Source organism: Struthio camelus, chromosome 13 (assembly GCF_040807025.1).
Source record: "Struthio camelus isolate bStrCam1 chromosome 13, bStrCam1.hap1, whole genome shotgun sequence".
Classification (NCBI taxonomy): Eukaryota; Metazoa; Chordata; class Aves; order Struthioniformes; family Struthionidae; genus Struthio; species Struthio camelus.
Genome location: NC_090954.1, coordinates 13,769,556 through 13,795,192, shown reverse-complemented (window position 1 = coordinate 13,795,192; position 25,637 = coordinate 13,769,556). Strand labels below are relative to the sequence as shown.

Sequence of the window (25,637 nt, the reverse complement as noted above, 5' to 3'; positions counted from 1 at the left end):
AGGAGGGAAATAAAATCGATCCATGCTCCATAGCAATCCCTACCAGTGCTCTTGGATTTAAATTATAAATCTTTTGGGGCCATCATTCATCCATCTCTTATTTCCCTATTTAATGGGAAGAAAATCTCCTTTGCATGCCGTCTTCTCCATGAGCAACGAGTCTCCCACCTGCAGCTCCATCATTGTGAGGTGCGTGCCCTCCTCCCCATGCCAGGTCGGGAGACTCTTCCAGGATGCAGAGGTCCAGCTTGACACTGTCTAGACACAAACTCCTGGAGGAGGAGGCCTCTTGGGGCAGGCAGGCAGGCAGGGGCCTGCAGAAAGCCTCCTGGTGCCTTCCCTGCGCTCATGGCTCCTTGGGCCCCCACAGGTTTGCAGTGGAGATCTGAAGAGCATCCTCCCTTCTTCCCTCATCGCATCCTCAGTGGACCACGCTGTAATGACCACGATCAGTTATGGGAACGTCTCATATTTGTATTGTAGACCCTACCACAACACCCAACCCTGCCCCCTGCGAACCTTCTCAGCAAAACACGCAGCCGTCCTGCCCAGCAGGGGCTCTGAGGGCTCCCGTGAGCAACTGGAAGACTCAGGACGGGGCCATGGGGAGACAGCACGCACCTGACATTAATGGCATGTTGGAGGTGTTATCCCATCCGCTGGTGGCCTGATGCCGAGAGGCAGCTCCTGGCCCTGCACCACCAGTGAGAGCCATGGGGCTGCCCCAGCCCATGCCACGCTGAGCTGCCAGCACCACTCCCTGTCCCCTGCCTCCTGCAAATGGCTCGCGGTTGGCTCTGGCTGCCGGAAAGTAGCTTTGAAGGTCAGGGATTTCATTTTACAGTCTTGTCAGGGAAAACTTTCCCCTGGAGTAAGGAGGTCTGGCCCACAGGCAGCGATGTGGAGCTGTGAAAGGTCTGCCCAGGGTTGTCCCTCGCTGTGTGTGCTGCTTGATTCAATGCTAGCTATGCCGCATGGCGTCCCCTGCCTGACAGTATTTTTGCCTGGGGTTTGAGCTTCAGTGAAGAATGATAATCAGTGTGCACTGTGTTTGCCATTTTTCTTTGCAGATGTCTTTGAGGTACTTTTCTTGCTATTGTTGTTTTTAGCCAGGTTTTTTTAGGTATTCATCAGCTAAAAATGTTCTCATGTGCCAAGACAGAGCTTTGAATCTCTCTTGGGTTCCCTATTTTTGGCTCCTTTATCTGGGCTCTCATTACGATTTTTTTTGTTTTTAAATAAACGAAAGCTGTAATAATAAAGGACCAGGGACCCAAGAGTAGTCAAAGATCAGATGTTTGCTAAAGAAGAGGGATGTGGCTGTGGGAGAGAGAGGAACTACCTGGGAAACATTACAGAGCCAAACATCCCGGAATACTTCACCGCTTATCTGTCAGGCAGCGATGCAGTGGAGGAAAGGCAAGGGAGTTCTTGGGATGGGGATAAATGCAAATAAGCCAAAGAGAGGCAGTGAATTTACTGCCACTGTTATCAACCTTGCTAAAGATAAATAATGTTGAGCGCTCACAGACCACAGTCCTTCTCATCTTCAAAGTGCCTTTTAACAGGAAGATGCTTGGTTACTAGTAGGCCTTCATCAGCTTCTTCCTTACTGTGCTCTTTGGCCAAATCAATCCTGCTGAGGTGCTGGCAACAGGAGTAGCAAACCAGGACAGAAGTACCCAGACTGGGCTCCCTCACTCTCTGCAAAAACCGCTAGCCAAGTCAAGGGCTTCTAAATCTTTCCCACAGGGCTACCAAGTGAAGGTGAAAGCACTGGGAAGGTGTGGACCTATGTTAAATCAAATTCAACACATGCAGACCATCCTGAGGAGATTTGTGGGCTTGAGATTGTCCCAGCAGTTACTCATTCCCCTAGGAGGTTTCAGAGCCTCCTGCACACCCATACACAGCCCATGTTCTGCACAGTCTCCTCCCCTCCTTTTAACTTTTGCCCTTTTCTAGAGGTAACTCCAGAAAACTCTGACAAATCAAAGCTTCTTTACCTTCTGCCAATAGCACTTCAGCCCAGGAAGAACCAGTGAAAGGAGACCCAGAGCATCGCAGACCCATGTCTGCGCTGACATAAATCAGCCTTTGGGAGGAGTTGATTGTGCCTTAGCGATGCCCAGGTAGTCATAACCATGTGCTATTACTGAAGCTTGCTGTAAGAGATGTGGGGATGTGAAGCACAGCAACTGCAGAGTAAGGCTAGTGTGAAGGGAAGGGCAGGGGAAGAGGAGGTCAAGTCCTCAGAGGTGTAGAACAGCATCGTCAGAGCTGGGCAAAAATCTGTGGAGGTGGGTGTGAACAGCTGGTGTTTAATAAAGGCCTGAGATAGATTGTAACACATTGCTAAACTGAACGATAACATCATACAGCATTGGAAACTAGGGATTCAAGGCGTACTGCTTTGTAGGGCGAAAAGAAGGGTGTTTTTTAAAAGTTTCTGCAGTGCTCACCAAAGATGCTGTTTTAAATATAGGAAAATGTGACTGGAAGGGATACCTGCAAAGGGCAGGCATTGAATGTCCCTGTGCAGAAGCAGCCAAACCTTCTTCCAATACAGAAGAAATTTCTATTACACGATGGTTATGCTCAGCTCTTCCTTCTTTGTGCAGTCTCCTGCTGACACTGCGGTCAGCATGCCCTCATTTCAAATAAGCCTCCGGTTCTGACCAGACCTGCAGACACTTGAAATTTGTTCATGGTTTTATCACCTCTGTGGTCTACAACTGGGCTGAAAACATCCTGAGACAGGTATTCTGGCAAAGTCCCAAGGCACTGCTTGAGGGTTGATATAAGAGCTGAGATCAAATTTATTTGTCAAATGGAATTTTATTTCATTTATCATCTTGAAGAATAATAACCTAAACCACAATCTACATGCAACACTCTTGCTTCTATCATCTAATTTCTTTAGGTGTTAATGGAGTCTCTATCTCTCAGCACCAAGGTGCAGCGTTTGCTCTCTTACTGCGATTTCCCTGCCGGTATATGTTGTTTCATTCACCATCTTTCCTAGTTACTGTAATGACTATCGTTCCAGTTAAGTATTAATGACACCAGGCAGCATGCTGAAGTTTTCCCTGCCTTATCTCACTCCAGGTTCTTACTCTCTTAAAGACAGCCTGAGCGTCCTTATGATCTCTATTACCTTTAAAGCAAAAATGGGACAGTGCCCTGGCTGAGTGAAGTAAAGCCTGAGGGCCAAACTCTGGACTCGGAAGTCACTGCGCATGTGGGCCACATCCTGAAGGAGCATGTGCACGGGAGGAAGGAGAACAGGAGGAATGGGGACAGTTGCCGCGTGTCCCCTTCTGGCCAGGGCCCAGCCTGCCCCGTTCCCTGGGCGCTGCAGCCGCAGTTGCTGCACACATGAGCGCTGGGAAGCGATATCCTGCCTAGGGCCCCGTTTATTCACACAGAAAGGTGCCCCAGCACTGCTGCCTCCTCTTCCAGCAACAGCCTTATGCATTTCTGCTGCCCCTTTTGGGAGGGTGGGTGGGAGGTGGGAAACTCCCCCCCAGATACCCCATCTGGCCCTTAACAGCCACACTGTCATTCCCCTTCCAAAGAGTTTTGCCTGAATGATGACTAATTTCAAATAAAACAAAATCAACTCTGCTCCTGACCTCGGTGGTAGATGAACGAGGGGATTGTCTGAGATGCCCCTCCTGGCTCTGCTGAAGGCCACTTTATCCCAGCATCTGCCCCAGTCCTCACCAGGAGGCACCAGCAGCATCTCCTGCTCAAAGGGACGGACAGGCTGCGACCCGGTCAGCGTGGGACTGGGCACGGGGGCAGGATTGAGCCCTCACAGCAACACAGCAAAAATGGAAGGGAACAAGAGCAGGTAGCTCAAGGGAAAGGGAAATCTTCATCTAAGAGAGGTGGAAGGGGTGAAAAAGAACCTGAAATGTGAAAGTCACTCAAACATGCTTCTCTCTTGCCCTCTACATGACCAGGGAGGGTTGGACTAATACATTTCTCAGCTGGTTTCAGCTTCAACAAGCAGGACTGCAGGATGGCAGCTAACACTAATTCCATTTCAAAAGCAAACACACTTAGTCAGGTTTTTATTTTTTAATCAGTGTAACACGTTACCCTTCATGATTTCAGCTCTTATACCACAAAAGTGCCTGCCGCAAATCTTTCTTTTAAAAAAACAGTTAATTGAAGAAGCTAGATCTTAATATGGCCCTAATTCCCTTTGATGTTTCCTATGTAGTTCATTGGAGGTACAATTTGCTGAGTACATGATTTTTTTCATGCAATGTATATTTACCAATCAGCTTTTATACGCCACACAATGATACCATGGTGAGTTTAATGACAAGTTTACTGTCATGGCATCACAATGTAAAACACCACTGTGGGCCCCCTGTTGTGATAATTCCAGAATAAAAATTTTAAAGTTACTGTTGAAGCTTTAAACAATTCCAGGCAAAAACAACCCAAATCCCTATGTCAGCATTTCAAATGCATCTGCATAAATTAAAAATTAACACCTCAGGAAAGCACAAGTTTACGGTCCCCAAAATATCACATGCAAGATGCCTGTTGCATTCAATGGCAAAATCCCCAGTGACGAGAGCCCACATCCCTCTTTCTGGCACCACTGCAGGGCCTGATCCATCACTGAACCACCAAATTTTTTTTTTTTTTTGCATTATCTGTATGATACGAACTCCCTGCACTGTCTTCTCTGCCAGGAAAGCAAAGCTCTGGGTTTTACAACGTCACGCCCTGCTCCTTTGGTTGTGACACCCTATCCGGGTGAGAGAGGTGGGCTGTGTGTTCCCACCGAGCCGGGCAGCAGCAGTCTTTACGCCCTGCCTCTGGGGAGTGATCAGGCTGAACAACTGTCTGCACATCCAAAGTGCAAACTGTGCAAGGCACGGCAGCACAAAGGTGGCTTATCTCGCTGCCATCAACTGCCGGAACAGCACACAGGTTATCTACAAAACCGGCCTGCTTGGCACCATTCACTGTTATTGTAACCGACTGAAGCCTTGAAGTTTTTCTGAAGCAGCAGTCTGGAAGGGGATTATGAGCCATCCTCTGAAGCAGAGAAGCTGCAGTCTGTCTCGGGGAAATGCTGGCAAATAAGCAATGTGCGGTCACAGCCTGCCTTAGCTGAAGTGTCACGGTGATCTGTTTCCATAAGAGGTTCTGAGTGTCACAGAGGCATCTACAGTCTCTTTTAAGGATCTGTCAGGGTAGCAGCAGTGCTGGCATCGGTATAGCCCTGGCCCAGCCCCAGCCTAATGATATGAGCATGGTACAGTTTGCAGGGAACAAAAAACACTGCGGAAAACCCAGCCATTTTTGAGCGCGCAGCCCTTCCCTAGGACTGTGTGTCATGGGTCTTCCTCCTTGTGGTGAGGTAAGGGGATATCTGTGCAGCCATCACCCCTGCGCTAGTGTTTCTAGAGGACGTACCTAAACCAGGTTTAAGCTAGCAATTTGGAGCAGTGCAGTCACAGCAGCATAAAGCTTGTGCATGCTGTGAGACTCGGGAAGGGGTTCATGTGAACAGCTGCAGCCGCCGTGCTACCAGTGTCCAGGCAAAGACAAGCGTGGGTATGTCAGAGCCGCAGCTGCAGCGCAGCCGTACCCCAAGAGGGACTTGCCTTTCCATCACAGACAAAGGTCTGGACAGATCCTGCTGCATCAATGCCAGCTGTGAGCTCTCAGCAGACGCTTGTCCGCTCCATCCAGCCCCTTTCCACCCCATCTCTGCAATGCCAGATAACACTTGCTCCATCGCATTTTATCTTCACACACAGAGGACAGCCAGGTGACCTGCTCTCACATATCTACCCTGCCCTGACCTCTCCTTCTGCAATGCCCTCTGAGGACCTGACACCTCCTGGAGATGCTCCACCCTGTTCCTGTTCCTCATCTCTTCTCCACGAAGATGGAGACTTCAGCTCTGCAGGATGCAGCGCTTCCTACGGCTCACAGCACACCTGCAGCTGTGACATCTCCACCCACTGCAGGAAGTTATGTCACAAGGAGAGGCTTAGGCACTGTCCTCCGGAGCTCAGATCAATCTCATTTAAGAAAGAAAACTATAATCTGACACTCCAGTCTCACACCCATTGAAGGCTAACACAGCTTAAGAGAAAGCTGGATGAGAGCTGATGCTCAAGGGAGCCCTGGAGGAAGGACATACTCCATGCATGCTGAAGCACCATCATGTGTAGGAAAGGGGACACAAAGAGAGAGTGGCCCGTCGCACACACAGCATTCAGGAGGGAATGCTGCCCAGGGAAGGGCCCTGGGAGCCTGACGACAGTCACAGCTATGAACAGAGGAGGGTCTCAGGGGTTAAGTCGCTCATTTTAGTTATGGAAAAACAGAACTGGATTCTCTGCTCTGCCCTAGATATCCTTGGTTGTCTCGTACAAACCGCTTCACTTGGTTTCCTCTTTGAGAAACACAAGACAACACCCTGTCTTATTCCAAGGGAGAAGTGCAAATATAAGGGGAGGATCTAGTCGAGGCTCAGTGATGTTGGGGGGCTCTAGAAAGGAGAAAGCCAAAGATCAGCAGCACCTGCTGCATGTAGCTGTGGTATTGCTACATGCTTTTTTTTTTTCATGAGCTAAAATTTTATCTCCCACAGAGCTCTTCCACAGATGATTGCACCCATTTTTTCCCTTCTTCCTCTGATTTCCTACTTTCCTGGTTATTAGTTAATCACCATTGTGCAAGTAACTCTTGCTTTATTTTATTAAAAGTAAACAGAAGCACAGATAGGGCTGGTTGTTTTCTTTCATGAGTTACAATAAAGAAGGGATATGATCAGGAGGATAATGCAGATAAGCTGAGTGCACAGAAAATCACACAGTCATAAAAGACATGTTGATAATAGTTTTTAATCAGCTCCTTCAGATCAGATCTTCCTCCAACCGGCAAAGCTCTTATTCCAATACCAGCAACGAGATGATTACTCTGCACTTCTCTGACATGCCCCTGTGGTAACAATCAGGGTGGATTATTTACCCCGGCTGCTGTTGAAAGACTTTTGAAAACTAGACGCTGAATTCCCTCTGTCTCCAAGAGCAGGTCCATGTGGGATAGGAATAATGTCCCATCCAAGTACACGGATAACCCCAGAATGCAAAGTGGATGAAAGCAAAGAGGAGGAGAGAAAGTGAACGTCATCTTCCACCAACAGCAAATGGCTTCAAGCAACGGGCACTTACATGCTTGCACTGTGTGTCCCTCTGCCACAGCTCCCATTTCTCTTACCCAAATTCTCACCCGCCCTCCTCGGGGTGGGGGCAGAGGGCAAAGCCCAGACTCCGAGCACCTGGCACATTGTAAGCAAACCCAACCCAGAAGAGTTTCCAGTACCTTACAAGCATCCCACAGTGTATTTGTCTGCATTTTCCTTTCTCAAAAAGAAAATGTTCTATGGAAATCTCCTAGAATTAGGAAGAGGACTGCAAGTCTCAAATAGTCAGTCACTTGCTAGCTGCCTCATCCAACCTGTGATTTCCTCCATTCTGCCCCTCTAGGCCTGTAGGCCACTCAAGTGCAAAGGGCCCAAAAAGCTTTCTGTGTCCCCTGCACACCTGTATAGCGTAATGCTACGATGAATCGTGAGGCAACTTAGGCTGCTCCTTGCTTCCACTCCACCTTCAACGGCTATTGGGGCAGGCAAGCACAGCAGTGTCCTGCAGGCGCTCAGCGGGCTGCGTAAGGACAAGCAGCATCCACTGCTACCAAGGAGCTGCTGAGCAGATGTGCTCAGGCCTAAACTGTTCCTGCCAAATTTCAAGCAAATAATTGAGGCATAAAAGTTCTCCTATTTCTCCTCACTGACAGTAGAGGGAGTCCAGAATAACTAGCTTAGTTATTTGCCTAAGGTTAGGTAGGACAGACCTGCAATATCATTCTGAGACATCGAATGGGTCATGTCTCCAGTGGACAGCATCCCCAAGGCAATGAATTAACTCTACTTTCAGCCCAGAAAACACTGGCTTCAGAATAAATCCTTGAACATGTTCAACTGAGAAAGGTTTTTCTTTAGTTGTCCCTCAACATCTTTTGGCTTCTAATGCTTAGCATATGCACAATTGCACTAATTATATTTGTTTTAAAGGTCAGCTCAGATTCAGCTTAGATGAGTTCCTTTTCAAAATAGGTGAACTGACAAAAGCTACCCTAAGATCAACTCTTATGAACCTTTTTTATAGTACAACTATAAGTAAACTTTGGTTTAAAGTAAACCAAAGCAGAATATGAGTTCTGCCTCTATTTGGGCTGTCATAGCTTTCTGTAGCATTTTCCAAACCTCTCAGCATAACTTTCAGTAAATTTTGGGCTCTGGCACGTTAGAAAATGGGTTTGGGGCTTCTAATCTCATAGACGCTTTTGGAATGTTTACTTACAGACTACAGATGAAAAAGCCAAAGTTAAAAGCCAAAAAAAAGCAGGGTCAGCTACAGCAGGTTGTTCAAGACCACATCCAGTCAGTTTTTGAATATCTCCAAGGATCTCCACAACCCCTCTGGGCAACCCGTTCCTGTGTTTGACCACCCTCACAGTATAACAGTTTTTTCTTATGTTTAAACAGGTTTCCTGTATTTCATTTTGTGACCGTGGCCTCTTGTCTTGTCTGTCACTAGGTTACAATGAGAAGAGTCTGCCTCCATCTTCTTTATACCCTCCCATCAGATATTTCTACACATCGATAAGATCCTCCTGAGCCTTCTCTTCTCCAGGCTGAAGAGTTCGCTCAGCCTCTCCTCATATGAGAGATGCTCTACTCCCTTAACCATCTTTGCGGCCTTTCGCTGGATTGACTTTCAGTATGTCCGTGTCCTTCTTCTACTGGGAAGCTCAGGATTGGACCCAGCACTCCAGATGTTTCTCACTAGGGTTGAGCAGAGGGGATAGATCACCTCCCTCAACTGCTGGCAACGCTCTTCCTAATGCAGCCTGATGCTGTCAGTCTTCCTTACCACAAGGGCACATTGCTGGCTCATGGTCAACTTTGTGTCCACCAGGACTCCCAGGTCCTCTTCTCCAAAGGTGCTTTCTAGCCAGACAGCTCCCAGCCTGTACTTGTGCATGGGGTTACTCCTCCCCAGGTGCAGGACTCCGCAATCTTTGTTGAACTTCATGAGATTCCTGTTGGCCAATTTTTCCAGCCTGTTGAGCTCTCTCTGTATGGCAGCCATCACAAGTCACAAGCAGGCCACCTTGCTGACCTCTGTTAATTTGCCCTATTCCTTCCTTCATCAGAACATTTCAGCTCCATAGGAGTTACAGGGCTGACTTCCTTAAAGTATGGTTATAGCATAAGGTGTGCCAGATGGACCATGTAGAAAATACAGTTTCTACCTCCAGAGAACAGTATGCCCACCACAGGCTGTTTTGCAGTCAATTAGCCCTTGAATATCTACAGCGACCTAAGGGTTGGGACAGCTCTCTGAACTTCATTCTGCTCTCGTATCTGCTCTCTGCACCCAGAGCTGCTGCCTGAACCTGGCTTTGCTCCAGCACTGCCTTCCTCATGACGTTTCCCATGACAGGGCAGCCGGACCCTCAGCACACCCCTGCAACTGGGGCCGTATTTCCAATGGCATCTTTCACCCAGAAAAGCAGTGGCATTGGCAGGATGAGGGCAATAAAATTCTTTCCTTCGTCTAGAAGAAGCAGCAGCCAGGAATCAGCAGCCGGTCAGTCCCATGAGGTTATCTGTACATTCAGTGCTGGTAGTCAATTGCCCAGGGGGACTCTTTGTCGCTGGGAGTCTTTGAGACGGGATTGGAGGAGCTCCAGGATGAATACAACGCTCTGCTGGTCCCCACGTGGGGCACAGAGCAAAGTCCCTCAGCCTTGCTGACCTGGGAGGGAAGCTGTAATCCCTCCTGGCCTGCACGTCAGTAACCCACTAACCTGCATTCACAGTTGTTGCTTTTCACTCCGCAAGTACCGGCATTTCCATATCCAATCAAATTATTTTTACTTTGTCAGCTCAGCCTAAAGGATCTCTGATTGCCTTATAAAGGTATATTTCATAAACTTAGGAGAGCCTGGTGCTCACTACCCATTCACCACCCCTTAAACTTTTTGCCCACTGTAGAAGGGGAGGTAAAATCTTCCCCCAGCACACGTTATACAAATTGTAATTCCCTTTTATGGAAGATGAGACTGATAACTTTGCTCCAAGCCCTCTTCCCCACTTCTCCTCTCCCATCTTGCAAATATGGTACTGACAGAGGCCAGCAATACACAGAGGGAAAGTGCCCTTACCGCAGTACACAAGCAGTTAAACACCAGCTCCCAGGAGCTTGCCAGTCTTTGACGAGCTTTGTCCCTCTGCCTGTTACAGCGTGTAACTCATGTAGCGAGAGAGCACAACAGCAGCCGCAACTCTGCAAAGCCCTGGATACCCTGGAATTTAAGGGCTGATTATTACTGATCAGTGCCGGATTCCCTGCTGGACTCATAGGATGCTCTCCCAGCAAAAGCCTCTGGATCAGCAGAAAGAGGAAGAAACTCAACCAAAGTATCAACCAGATTTTGCTCTGTGATTCCTGACAGAGGGATTTGGTGGCCTCAATGAAGTGCACGGAGCAAGCTGGCGAGCAGATCTAAGCTCTTTTAGTGTTGCTGGCTGTCCAGCTGGTACCTCAGGCTCAAGGTATCGAGCAATGTGCTTAGGAAGAGCAGAACTTGGCTTATCTTGGTGGACTCGGTGTGCTCAGCAACACAGAAGGCAGGTGTAGAAGTGGAAATCAGCTCAGCCTGTGCAGGAACGATGGTACAAAGTGGACCAGGGAAGGTCCACAAAAAGGAAAGAAGATACTCAGCTAGCAGGAAGGAGAGCATCACTGCCTGGAAGGGCAGCTCTGAAGGTCACCTCCCCTTGCAATTTCCTCCAGGAAACCTCACCCAGAATTGCAGTTTCTCCTCAGCCTTGAGTGGCCCGGCCTCTCTCTTGAAGAAGAAGCTGCAGTGCCAGCATCACTTTTCCTCATCCCCTGGATTTGTGGCATGCTAAAGGCTGCAAAGCTTAGCCTGACCACCTTCTGTCAGGGAGCAGGCACAAGCATAGCATCTCCCATCACATCAGCTCCTCTGCAGAGGAAGAGGACTGCCCAGGAACACATCTCCTGTGAAACGCATCCTGCTCTACAGGCAGCTTGGCTAGAGGTAGCTGAAAGACAATGGCGATGGCTTAATAATTATGCATGGTGTCTGCGAAACAGCGTTGAAACTGAAACATGCCACCTGACAACAGTCCTGTCTGCCTCTGTACAGTCACTGGGCACCTCGACTCTGGTCTTTTTACTCTGCTGCCTTCTTCCATCTGGAAACACTGTCTCCTCCCTATAATGAAACACAGCCACCTTCAATAGCTTTCCCAAAGCAAACTTGTGCTCTGACAAGGGGCCAGCATCCTAGCCACAGATGCTGAGATACCCCAAGCCGCAGAACGATGCTAGTTTCACGCATTGTCTCTGCTTCAGAGAGACCACGTGAGGGTGCAGCGAGCCCACATCCTGGCCCAGCCATGCCTGAGAGAGACTCCAGGGTCAGACCTTCCTCTCCGCAAGCTCTTGTCACCTACCCTTTGGCCAACCTGCCATCACAGTTGCAGGTAGCTGCAATAAGAAACTTTTCTCAAGTCAAAAAGATTTATTGACTTTGGGTGGGGATCAACAAGGAGCGTTTCTCTGACGCTTTTTGTTTGATAATTGTCATTAAAGCCACTCTGTCCCCACACATGTGGCTGCTAGCCTGCAGGGCACCAATCCTCCTTGCGTCCTCCCCTGGCAGAGCCAGCTGGCAAGACTGAAGGATACTCTAAGTTTCAGTAAGGCATTTGAGGAGCCTCGCACATGGCCTTTGCAAGCTCTACCACTTGCTATAACAGAGCATGAACACTTTCCACACTCTCTGTCCCCATATAACACTGTATCAGGTATGCCTTCAGAGCCTGCCATCCTTCTGGGTGCACTCAAGGCCAGCACCACTCATGGGGCGGGGGGGGGGCTTAGCCTAATGAGAAGAGTTTAGCCCTATTTCCTATCTTTTGTCCAGTAAATGGGACCTCACTTGGCAAGGCACCCTGCTAATTTGAATGGCCATACTTGTAAAGTGAGCTATAACGCAACTTGCAGAAGGGTGACAGACTGGGGGCAACTTGCAGAAGGGTGACAGACTGGGGTCTCCAGGGGCTCGTCCTGACTCTCTTCTCTCCTTACACATGCTTCATTCGGCACTGCACCAACTAGAATGCGAATACTTGCCCCAGAACAAAACTCCAAGGAAAAGCCTGGAGTATGCCCTGAGCACACAAAAAAAGGGCCAAACCACTGCCTGAAATCTTTCCCTCTTATTCTGTCTTTCCAGACACTTTTATACGTGCTGTTAGGAAATCCTCACAGCTGTTTTAAATCCCTACAGATTTAAATAGCGTTTGGGTTTTTTTTGTTATTATTATTGTTATTAAAGAAAACAATTGGTCTATTTCTTTTTTATTATTCCCCTCTGATAATTTGGAATTAATCACACAGACATTTCCTTAGCTACAGTTTAATTTTTCTTGTGTTTGTGTCTTTCTTGTGTAGGTAGGAGAGCAGATAAGATGAGTATAGAAGTCTTTTTCTAGCCTTAAAAATCCACAGATGAAATTAGTGATAACTGCACTGGCAGCTTCAGAGGGGCAAGACTTTCAACTTTGGAATCTATTTTTCCAGGGATCGGCACCTCTGGGGAGCAATTGCTCACTGGGTACAAATCAGTGCAGGGCCACACTGACGTAAGAGTACGTCACCCGGTATTACAGACACCGCCGGACTGTATGCAAGCGGACAGGACCCTGCAGAAGAGGACCTTATTCCTGGTGCTGCTTCTAACCAGCAGTAGTGATTTAGATGAGTCCCCTTGTCTCTCAGCATTCTTTCTGAAGGAATGAAGTAGTGGTACTGCAGTCCTCAATAAAGTGCATGAAGTAAAAAATGGACTAGGTTAAGACCTAGGTAAAATTATCATAACAATTTATGCTACCTGAATATCTGGCCAACACTTTTTCTTTTCTTATCTGGCAGTCTAGTGATAACGAGGACAGGCAGTGAGAAGGGTGATTTGGACAATAACCCATATATTAGAGTTTCATCTAAGCTTTCTTTTTCTGTTATGACTTTATCATGTGCATCTAGCAAAGGACTTATGCCAGACTTAGCATTGCATTGTTTCCTAATGTGTTGATGTGCTGGAAGACCCTTTTGTTTCATCGTTAGCTCTCCTGCTCATTACTATCTCATTGATTCCTTTAACCTCCCTTATCAGACACCTACACTTTCTAGCTTCTAATTTATATTCATTGCTGTTACCTTCCCTTATTTTTCCTAGGGAATGTGCTAACTGGTTTTGGTTTTTTGTATTTTATTTCCTCTTTCACTTCTCTGCCGAATGGGAAAAATTTGCGCAGCACCATTTTTCCTGTTAGGGAAAACATCCCCATAGAGGGTCCATAAAAAAAGAAGCATGTTCTACTCATCTTCTAAAATCAGCTGTATGCTTCATGACCTCTCAGGCAGATCTCTGAGGAAAATTTTAATGGTGGAAGCTATGACCTCTCTAATGTTAAAGCAGCCAGGATGCACAAAAAAGCGAGCCAGTACCTCAGCAAATTTCCACAAACATTCTTTGGCAACTTTTCTGGTCCACATGAAACCTGGATCCCGCCTTGCTGCTTCATCCGCTGTAAAAGCGCAGGGCCCAGTCATACACGTGCTTGTTCAGCTGAGGTACCCCACTGGACAATTTCTTGCCCGATGAACAAGGACTCACAGAAGAATGCATCTGACAGATCTCCCATCAGTCAGTCCAAATTAACCCTTCTGCATTTGAAGACACATTGTGAGCATTTCATTGATGCCATGGAAGTGGCTACTCAGATGCTAAAACGGACAACGTCAAAGTTTACTCATTTCACAGACTTTGAAGTGTGAAGGTGGAAATCTCCAGGCAGGAGTAGCCACAGCGCACACCTGCGGTGACAGCAGAGTCAGCACAGCTGCTATGCCCTGCAGCCTCACATCCAAAGAATAAGAGAGGAGGATATGGCTTGTTTGTTTGTTTGTTTTTCCTGCTTCTGAAAACAAAGAACCTCACAAGGTTCCCTGGGCCTCAGTCACATCTGGATGTGAAATGCAAAACGATTTGACTGTTCTCCCAGCAAACCTGGCATGTTGCCATGGGGCAGCTGCACAAGACAGAGCCTGCTCCACCTCACATGAACCAGCGCATTACCAGGGCTAAGAATGAGCAGGGCCTCCACAGGCCCTCTGCAACCTCTGCAAGGAAAGCAGCTCTAACCCCCTCCTTCCTGAGGAAGGGAGGCACCTTCCGCATCCTTGATGTAGCTGGAAAAAATGGGTCTTAGGGTGCAAGAGAGCTGACCAGGGCAGCAGAGGAGGACAGTACTGGAGCAATGAGCAGAGCCCAGAAATCTCACATTCCTGTCTCTTGAGTGCTTCAGAGCTGTTCTAATTTAGCTCCAGTGGTGAGAGGCAGCTTGGAGAGCTGGGAATGGTCCTCTAACATCTGGATGAACAGAACGGGGATACTGCCTTTTGATTAAATCCAGCAAAGCCCCCATGCTTTGCCCCTCTAAGAGCCCAGTCAGCTGAGAAGCAACCTGCTGAAGTTCCCACTGGGAGAGATGCCGTACACAGGAACCAGCAGGAACTGCTGGCCCAGGCGAAGAGCTGACTGTGCCTGCCTCACCCCCCTTTAATGTACAGCATCAAATCTGTCTCCATGGGAACTATAATAAGGGCAGAACTTGTCTTTCCCATCTCAAACTGAAAGGGGGGAAAAAAAGTAGAAGAAAATAATGAGCCTCACAGCAATGTGATTCTGAGCAAACTGAGCCTGAGCAGATGGAATGAGCAAACGCCCCTTCGTCACCCTGGCAGTCCCTTTGCTTTGCTTACTCTAAGCATGGACAGATTCCTTATCCTGCAGCTTTGCCATAGCAGATAACAGCTCTGGTGCTTGCTGCTGTAAGCTGGGTTGTTACAGCACAAACACTGAACAGTAGTCACTGGCCGTGACTTCAACTTTGCAGCGTTTGGCTGAACGTGACTCTTACCCAGCCAAAGATCGAGAGACAGGCACCAAATCAGGGAGGGAGACAGAGGGAGCGTAGGGGATGCAGACAGCAGTGAGGGTGCATATGTGAGTGGGACAACGCAGGCCTGATTTTCAGAGGTGTTGAGCCTACGCAGAGCGCACTGACTTTTAACAGTGCCGTGGGTGTTTGAGTACCTTTGCAGATTGGGCCAGACGGAGGAGATGCGGGTATGGTGGAGTAGGTGTAGATGTGCTGAACAGAAGGCAGGGCACCAAACCCCTGCCTCGGCACTGTGAAATACAGAGCCAGAGATCTCAGGAAGGAGAGGGGAGAACCCAGAAGAAAAAGCACTCCCTGCTTTACTTTGTGTAATAGGTCTGGCTCCAGCCCCTGCTGCAGCGAACAAAACCAGGTCATGACTTTGTAAAACCCAGATGACCTGTGAATAAACAAACACTCCTGTCTGCACCAGGTTACAGGAAAAAACACCCCAACAAACCCAGCGCAGAAGGCCAGCAGCCAGCTTTTCACTATTGTCCTCCCACCCTCGCCTTAAAATAGGACTCCAGTGGGCTATAGCTGCACCCCGGCATCATGGTGCCCCGTGCTCAACAGTGACCCATGCCCCTGGAGAGCAGCTGCCACTCTACCACCCATCTCCATTAGTGTGAGCCATTGGGTAAGTGCACCTCCCGCGATTTTCTCTAATTCTTCTCCTAATCAAATAAAATTGTCAAAGTTCAATTCATCTTCTTGCAGATTAATTTGCTTTCTGCTGCGCATTGCTGGCTGTCTCTCTCACTGCAACCCATGTGTCTGCAGCCACTCGAATTCACTGGGGTTGAGGAGGGGCCTAAACTAGATTATTTGTTCTAATAACAATAAGTCTAAAAGAATTACACATATGACCAAATTAAAGTCAGGCACTTTGAAAATACTGGTTTCAGTTTCATGTTAGCTGTGCAAATAAGCATATGGCTCATCTCTTTCCCATCTCCTGCCCCACACATTAAGGCTCCTGTGGGAGGTAATCCGCCCTCTGCACTGAAGTAAAAGTTAGATCATGTGGAGAACCACCAGCTTTTTCAGGAAAAAGGAAGCACCACAACAGAACGAACCAGAGAGAACAGGGACCTCCAGGAAACACAAATGCAAGCACATTAAATCTGAAAGTGAGGAAGTATGTCCCCTGCCATAAACTGCACCACAAAGAGGTTCTTCCCAACTAAATACAGCCTGTCTATGTAAATATTATCAGTCACGTAAGTCCACATCTCAGCAACCTCAGAGCTGCAACTGGCCCTAAACTAAATGTGGATTTTACCCTTCCTCTGGTTTTATTCCTACACATGTATAAGAGGCAGTAGCAGAAAATATGCCAGCGTTCAGTTCTCTGGACACCTGAGGGAACTGCCCTGCTTTCCAGCTCCAGAAGTAATTCATGCCTGGTGAGATATGATGCCATGTGCTTTTTTCTCTTCTACATCACCAAAGAGGAGGAATCAGACAACAGTACAGCTGAGAGCAAGTGTAGGCTGCAAGCTACAAAACAGTTGCCCGAAGGTAGATGTTGCCACCAGCAGGTGAGCCCACTTGGGCTAAAATTTGGAGGGTCAGTGCAGAGCAAGCGGAGAGGGTCCCCTTGCTCCTCAGCATCCTCACAGTCAGTGTTCAGAGTGAAAAGCTCCATTCACTAGAGCAATCAACCAGGTTTCTAAATGAGAACTTAATGAGAGCTTTGGTTTCAAACACAAACCCACAACAAGATTTCCGTATTGTGTAGTGTGATAGTTTGATGTGCAAGGCAATATGTTGCCTTCTCACACCTCCATGGTATACACTCCACACCCTTCACTTGCTGCTTCTGCAGCGAAGGAGATGGGAGGAACCGCAGTCAATCCCTGCCAGAGGACACCGCTGTCCTCACCACGAGCCTCCTGGCCTCGTTCCACCCCCTGTACACCACAGGACCAGGAGCCAGAAAACCCCACTTGTCCTCTCTGCCACTCCCAGCACTGCCGCAAGCTGCCTCCAGACCAGCCTCAGGTGGAGGAGCGCAGAAAGCGTGAGAGCGCTGAGTTGCCTACTCAAAGGAGAGGAGGGGAATTCCCATCTGCCCTGCTTCAGCATCCCTCTCACCACACCCTGCCTGCAGTCCTCTCTCCGGCCTCAACTCGTACCTCCCTCTCAGCTGCGAACGTGTCGCTTGTTGAATTCAGCTGGCAAGCCCTTGTAACAGGTCTGAACAGACAGTTCCTGCCCCAAAGGACTTCCACCCATGCTGGCAGGCACCCTTACCTGCAGGAGTACCTTGCTCTTTGTCCTGTCTCTCTGACTTCCTGGAGATAGGGACTACTTGGAAGAGGGGCGCAAACGTGGAAAATTCGAGGCGTGACAGGTGGCTGCAGAACACAGGGGAGGAGGAGGTGGTGGAGAAACAGTGATGGCACTCGCAGGAACACAGTTGGTAGTGATGAGCTGCATGTACAATTTGGAGACTTCCTAGAGGGCTTTAATGAGTGAACAAGCACAGTCAGCGCGCTGCTCCTGTTACTTTTAAATCAGTGTTTACAAAGTCCTGGGGAAATTAAACTATTTATGTCTATCCCCAGTAGGGGACTGTTTAAGGAAATAAGATAAACATACCTTAGTGTGTAAATACTTATTATTTAAGCAAACACACAGGTTCATTCATATGTTTGTTTTTCAATGGAATTACTGGGCACTATTGACAGTGCTGAACTCAGGCTGGGAGCGGAGAAAGGCAACAGAGAAGATCTTTTCAGAGGAGACGAAAGCTGACGCTGCTCCTTGCACAGAGCAGGAGTTCCCTCTCCCAGTGGGGACGCTCCGGAGGACCCACCCCTCACTGCATGCGGGCAGGGGTCAGCCCCCTGGGGCTGCAGCCGTGCCGCAGGCTGCTGCACCGCCGTGACTTCCGTACGAGCGGTACTGCACAGCTCCCTACAAAATGTGGAGATACCTCCCCTGGAGACTGATCCTCGGACCTGGCTGTTCACCGTTCTCCAATACGATGACAAAGTCTAATAACCTCCTAAAAACTCCACCTCGCATATGCTATTCCAAGCAAAAATAGTCAACTACTATAACATGGGGTAGAAAAAAATCATTCTCCTTCAAGAAACACAAGGCGATATTCCCCTTAAACGAAAAACATTTTATTTTAAAAAAGAAATTAAGTCCTTATGACATCACATACTTCAAAGCACTGCCCGAGCCAACTGCCACTGCCATCCCGGGGCTTAAAACTGATAAACCAGCTGATAAACCTATCTCCTCCTAGCTGCCCCGAAGCAGCAGAAACTTGCCGCTGCGTAATATTTTAATTACTCGGCCTTCTATGAAGTTTCCATGGGATAAGTTTGTTTTGGAGCTAGGAAAGATGCCTTGGGGGTTCAAGGAAACGACACTAGTTTTTCACTCACAGACGCAGTTCCCTCTCTTCTGGCGTCAGAACCACAAACTGGCTCCTCTCCCAGCACCTGAATCAAAGCCCTTACAAATGAATAGAAAGACTCCCACTAACTTTCCTCAGCGTCGGAGTCTGGGCAAGGTCGGTGTTCAGCAACGATGAAATGCTTAGCCTCAGCGACACAAGCTTGATACAGATAACAGAGCTTGGATAGCTCAGATGTGACAGGGAGAGCTCTCCTACAGATGCTGGGACATGACTGTCAGAGCACAGATTTGTCTGAGTTCCTGTAGCTGCATTCCTGGAAAACACCCTCCTCCAGCACCTTCACTTAAGCAGTTTCCTATTTCTGCAAAGCCTGACAAGCCTCTCTGCCGGCAAACTTTCCCAGTGGCACGAGACTGTCCCGGCCAGCATAGTGTTTTTCGCCTTCCTGTGGAAAACTCCTGACAGTTCAGCAGTTTGCAAAACGTCATTAGTTGAACAGACTGAGTGGCATTGAAGCTAGCAGGCGTACACTTTAGTCACACATGCCAATACAAAACCTATGGCTGACTAAGGAGGTATCCTCTCTACTACCTAGCTAGCAGTCTGTACCATTACACGTGCATCAGCTCGGCCCTCCCCAGCTACCTCCACATTAAGCAGCAGCCCAAATCTGCAGGGCTCTGTGTCAGAGCTCCAGGCACTTATCGATGCCCATTTAATTCCACGGCTACGTTTCTCTCCATCTGGACGCACAACTACAACGACAGCCATTCACAACCAAATTAGGCACGTGCGTTTTCACAGGTGCCGTTCTAAAAAAAAAAAAAAAAAAAAAAAAAAGTCGTCGCCAGTAAAATAAACAGTATTAATACTATATAAAACAAAGCCAAGCCCAGTGAGATCGGCTCCCCCCTCGGCGTTCGCCGCGCAGCAAGAACGACCCCGCCGTCGGGAAGCTCGGCGGGACGCCCCCAGCACCTCCGCGGCGCAGGGGCCGCGGCTGCCGGCGGGGCTCCCGCGGCCGCCCCGCGCCGCGCTCCGCCGGCTGCGCGCCCCCCGCCCGGGGCAGCCCTCCCGCTCCCGGCCGGGACGGCCGCGGCCCCGCGCCGCCACCCCGCGGCTCCCGCCGCCTCCCGGCCGCGGCCCCGACGGCGGCGCGGCGCGGGGTCCCCGCTGCCTTACCATGGCCGTGCGAGAGCCCCGCGCCGGCGGCGCATGGCGCGGCTCCCTAGGCGCGCCTCCTCATCCCGGCGGCGGCGGCGGGGCAGAGCCGAGCCGGGCTGGCGAGCGGCGGCGCGGCCAAGGGGCCGCCCGGGCCGGGCTCCGTGCGGCGCGGAAGGGCGCGGAGCGGCGCGGGGCACCGGCGCTCTGCGCCCGGCAGCCCACGGGCTGCAAAGCGCTGCCTGCCGAGGCGCGCGGCGGCAGCGCAGAGCGGGCTCCGCCGGCCCCGCCGCTCCGCGGCCGCGGCCGCCGCCGCAGGGACCGCCCGCCCCGCCGCCGCCCCGCCCCGCGCGGCTGCCCGCCCCGCGCCCCACGGCCCGCGCCCCGGCTGGGCGCCGCTGCCCCCGCGGGGAGAGGCGCTGCCCCGGCCCCGCCGCGGCTCCCCAGCCCCGCGCGGAAACTTGGGGCCCGTCGCTCCCGCGTGCGGCCTGGACGGTCCGTGTCCGAGCTGCCCTCCCCGGCGGGGGCTGCCTCTGTGCCCCCTCGCACACGCAACCCCGCTCTTCTCCCTTCAGACGCCTCCTGGACTGCTCTGCCGCCCAATGTCCCCCAACTTTTTTTCTGAACGCTCTAGGTAGAGCTAATCTCCCTCGATCCCCACCAAGACTTCGAGGTGTTTCCCTGTCTCCTGGCTTTTGAAAGCCAGTTTCAATGGGGTTTTTTTTTGTGCAAGAAAATGGGATGAGTGAAACAGAGCCCAGTAAACTGTTGGGAACACGTTTTCTGCTTGTAGTGTCAGCCCTGCTCCTTTGACATTATTAGAGCTTTGGCAGCTGAAAATCTGGCCCTGTAACCCATGAAACCTTTGGTCTTGCCAGAGGTGGAAACCAGGATCCAACTCATCATCTGAATTTTTAAAATACCTACTGCAATAATGGACTGAGCATAAAAGCAGAATCTGAGCAACTCCATCTTCAGGTATGCAGGTCTTCCACATCTGGATCTTAATTCTGTGGTTTTATTTTTTTTTTTAAACAAGGGTTTCAAGCAGCAGTGCTTTGTGCAGTTTCTTCTTTGAAAAGTGCCTGTAAACATCTTGCCCTGAGGCTCAGTACTGATAGCTGCAGGGAGGATTTCTGACCAGACCTGCTTCTGAAAATGCAGAGAGATTTTGCCAACTGCCAGCGCTCAGCTCCAGAGTCTAGCTGGCTTCCTTCCATCACCAGAAAGTACCTCTGGGTCTGCATGAGGCTGGAATCTCTGCCTAACTATATGGGCTCCACACTATACACAACAGCCACTGCTAATGTGGACAATTCACAAAAAGTGACCCACTCCCCGGGGCAGCCCTTTGACTGATGCTACTTCTTTTGGCCACAAGTATCAGCAGATCTGGCTCCAAGATGCTGGATCAGTTGAGTGAGATTCATGACATCAGTTTAGGCAGGCTGCTGTGCTCACGTAGCGCCTCCTGGGCTTTGTGGGTCACCCTGCCGGATGCCACCAGTAGAGCTACCCTGGGACAGGATGACCCAGAGCTGTACACACAAGTTCAGGAAAGTCATTTGATTTGTAGCTATCCATTTCATGTCCTTTAATCATGATTTAAGTGCTTCCACCTGGAAAAAGGATCTCTTTGAAGGTGCAGGAGGAACCCAATATATGTTGCTAGTTGAAAAGATATATAAGATTTCAAAAGCTGAGTGGATATTAAACTCAATTTATTATCAACTTGTTTGTAATAGGACACATTTTTTAAAGATCTGAGTTTCTTTGGCTGAGATCTTTCAACTGCCTTCTCTGAAAATTTGGCGGCATTTTCAGTTCTGACAAGACCATTGCATGAAAACATGCCTTACAGAGATGCCAGGCATCTTGTTTGTCGCATGCATTTCTTCATCACTATAGTTACTGCAAGACAGATTAGGAATAACATTAAGAAAAGTAAACCTGGGATTAAATCCATGAAGAAACGCTTTTTCATAGTTTGGATTCTCTCAGTTGCACCACCAAGCACAGACTGAATCAGGTTGGTCTAGATGGGGCTGAGAAGCGTCACTTTGAAATGAAAGTTAAAGCATTCATGAAACAAATTTGTTTTGCCTCTATTCTCTTCCCCATAGCAGTAGCGTGAGCTTTCTGGACCACTCATTATTACAGCCTCAGGCTTTAATGCTAAATCAATATTTATTTGGCTTGATCTCTGTTCACGGGAACAAACAGTTGTAGCTCTTCCTGGCAAAATCTTAGTCCTCAGAGCAGCCACTCACTTGCCTTCATAGTTGTTCTGAGTCAGAATCTCTAACAGCAGCCTGATAAGAATAAGAATAAACCTGACAGAATAAAAGGGAAAACATCAGAGCATGGAGCCCTGAGCTAACCACCTACTTCGGTTTGCACATGAGCAGGCAAACTGAAGTCAGGTGGCTTTATGTGCACGCTTAGCAGGTGTTTAAATGCTTTACCGGATCAAAGGCAGCACCCTGGAGCAGGAATAAAACACATCCACCAAGGTAGGGAGTGATGGAGAAGAGAATTGAATGACTCTTTCTGGTGGTGCTGCAGCAGCAAACTCCCTCAAACCTCTTGTCCCACTGTTGCTGTCTCTGCAGCAGTGTTAGAGAAATGCTCTTTGGAGATCTGAACATCAGAAGTCACAGCCTTGAAGTGAGAAGGTCAGTTCTTGCTGCTTGATGCTTTAGGGCTCAAACTCCCCAGCCGTAGTGGTTCGAGTCAGTCATGGACTGTGTTTTCCCCACAGCAGTTAGTCCATATTCTGCTGCAGTACAGGGGCAACTCCTCTGTTTAAAGGGTGACCGCAGGCTGCACCCCTCCATCACACGAGCTGTGGATCCTGGTTGTTCTGTCTATGTTACCCTATTCCTTACCTTCTGACGGACCTTTTGGTGTACCTGCTTTGCCCATATTTGGAGGAGAGTAATATTCCGCACAGCAAGGGTCAGCTATGTACAGAGCCACCTCTCTCTCCAGGCAAAACTAGATCACCTAGGGCAGCAAAGTGTTTACTGTCTGCAGAGTGGGAAGGGTGGATCTTTCTTGGAAACCCAACGGTGTCAGGACTGGCCATTCGCAGAAACTTGAACATGACGATCCCCTTGGGTAAAGATACCTGTATGTAAATGGTCCCTAAGCAGAGGCAAGTTGCATGCAACTGCTGTTCCTCTGCAACAGTGGTCTTAGGATCCTGGCACTCTCTTTGCTTTACCAGGTGCAAAGCATGAGTGGGGAATGCATTTGGGTACATGAAGGAGGCAGAATGCAAGACCCTTTTATCACTGGGTATTTCCGAAGCCAAAGGGAACCCCAAGGTCGGGATGCATCCTAATGCTGTCATCACTTTGGTCATATTACATCACACCTCCTTTTAACGCAGATCCTCCCCAGGATTATCAAGGGGTTTGTTCAGCCTGAATAGGATGCCTGTGAAGATTTAATTAAATTTTTAGAAGGAAAAATTGGGAAGGATTATAGAGGGAGAGAAAGTAATGGCTTTTTCTTTTTTTTTCTTCCTTCTTTTTTCCTTCTGTAACAATAATGAAGCCAAAGATCTAGCCGAAAGAAAAAAAAAATCTGACTCATCCGAACTGAATCGCAGTCACTATGCAGTGAAATTCACTGTCTTTGCTCCTGCAGTAGTAACTCTGTAGCTGCTTTAGATTACTGGCTTTGGTTTGAAGCACTGATGTAAGATAGACAGAGAGAGATAAAACCAACTCAGCCGAGACACTTTGTGGAGTGCACGGCATGTTCCCTTTGAACACAGCATGGTCTCCTCTGCCTAGTAGTGTGGGACGGATTTTATTAAAAAGAAAGCCTAAATAAATTATGTTTCTTAAGATTACACCTGCGTAGATCAGGTAGTCCTACTCTGCTAAGGAAGAACTTCTTCCTTCTTTTTATTCCAATTTAAATGCGAGCTCCCCTGCTCTGTCACTTGCAGGTTACTTCTGAGGTGAGCACTGCTTCTGGGCCACTGCATCTGTTAGGATCCAGACCTAAGAGGGAAAGTCCAGATCTGGAAGTTGAACATCTCAGATTTCTTGGTGGTGTGGATCCTGGTGATTCTGAGAGGGAGGCTATTGTAAGGAGGTGAACCACCAGGAAAATTTGGGTCTACCTCTGATTTACCAGCTAATATGAGACTATCTCTTCCTAAACTGGAATTCTCTCTCACTGTTGTCACCACCTCCTTTCTTTACATGATCCATTATTTAGTCCAGGGAGCTCTATGAATGCTACATCATTTCCATGCAGGTTTCTGGACTCTTGATCAAGTGCTGAGCCTGAAATAAGAAGGGAAGTGATTCAAAACTGAAGTGATCAAAAAGAAGAAGGGCGCATCCTGGGACAGATTACACTCGTGATTTCTAAACAGATGGGGCCTATAACTGATCAGACTCCAACACCTAACCTGAAATGGGGTCAAGGACCAGAAATATGCCTCCAGATCTTCCAACTAATCATGATTTAAACCTTTTTGGATAGCGAGCAACATCTTGGTGTTAGCAGTCAACCTCTTTCCCCTTATGTCCCCACAGCAGGATGCTGACCAGACTTTCCAATGGCCTTTTAAAAGTGGAAGATATCAACTTATAGGAAGTATCTTAAAACAGCAGGACTTCAGAAAAAAACAGCCTGAGGCAGAAAATGGGTTCACTTGGAATGAAATCTTACTATTTGCAAATCATTTTGATGCGCTATCTGAGAAAGGCAGATTGGCTAGGTCCAGGCTCTGGGGCTAGAAAAAAATGGTTTTTACTATATTAACCATGTGTAAACTCCACTGCCTATTGATAGTGAATTAAAGTTTGTGAATATTTCTTCCATAACCCTGGTCCAGCACAGAAGATAAGTTAAAGCCTTCATCCCATTCTCCTCTGCTTCCCATGGCTTGATTTCATCCAGGAGAAGGCCTCTGGACCAGCCTCCCTTCCCTGGTAATGTCAGCTCCTACATCATCTCTCCCTGGTGTTAGAGGGGTCATGGCTCTGCGCAAGGGAAAGGAAGCAGCAGAGCAGATGACTTTCACATGAACCAAGAGCCTCTGCTCTTCTTATGTCCTCATAGCCCAAGGAAGAGTGTCAAGATCCCCACTGCAAGTGCTGGGCCAACATTTCCAGCAGCTGAATTTCAAGACCTGATCTTAGATTTTAAGCAAGCTGAAGACCTTTACAGCTGGTTACCACCATGTTCTATAACCTGAGAATGAGTTCAGGTTTTCATATAGACATAAATTGCAATACAAAAGAGAGCTGGTGCTGACTGGGTAGCTGAATGCAACCAGAAACACAAGAGCAACTTTACTGGGGCATTGAGTTGTAGCAGTTTCAATAGACTGCATGATCTAATGGGTTCATCAGATTGATCCAGTCGCTATGGAAAGAGTAACTTTCCACTCAACAAGTCAGCTTCCCTGTCTGAATATAGTTGCTGTGGTGGACACAAGACACTCAGAGTTCTCAATAACTCTCCCATTTCCAGTATCCCTTCCAGGTGTGTTATAGTGCTCTCATCTGTTTGCTTTAGAATGAACTAAGATACATTCCTGCTGTTCAAATGATGCTTTAAAGGAGTCATGTTTCTTTCTTTTACAACTGCAGTGTTACTTTTCCTTGTGGAATTCAGTTCAATGCAGCGTTTTTTTGCTCTGTTTACTTCAGACCAGCTATCCTATATGTGGTATGTGCTTACCTCATGTGTATTTGAGCTTTGTGCCTGTGTGGGTATGCATGTGTTAATTGCTTTGTTGTAGATTAGGAGAATGCCTAGTTACCTTACTCTTCACCATCGTGCTAATCCAGCTTTTGCCAAGATGAGGAACATCTTGCTGAGGTGATTTGTTCATCATACTTTTTTTACAACACTACATAGAAATACAAATCTAAAATCCAGTGTAAGGCAGTATAACTTTTAGCTTTA

The 25,637-nt window shown here is 48.4% G+C and overlaps 1 protein-coding gene across 12 annotated transcripts in view; it reads right to left on the bottom strand.

Moving 5' to 3' along the window:
* HTR4 (5-hydroxytryptamine receptor 4) overlaps positions 1-19,838 on the bottom strand; it is a 146,086-nt gene extending 126,248 nt beyond the window's left edge. For 3 of the 12 annotated variants that reach the window (XR_011143868.1, XR_011143869.1, XM_068959319.1), the window contains exons 1-2: positions 19,719-19,831; positions 17,414-17,625 (exon numbers count right to left, since the gene is read on the bottom strand). The gene's annotated coding sequence lies outside the window, so the exon portion shown is untranslated. Of the gene's footprint in view, positions 1-17,413; positions 17,626-19,181; positions 19,234-19,718 lie in introns of those variants that run through there. The other 9 variants (XM_068959316.1, XM_068959312.1, XM_068959318.1 and 6 more) reach the window with 7 other exon arrangements.
* Between the last annotated feature and the right edge of the window lie 5,799 nt (positions 19,839-25,637).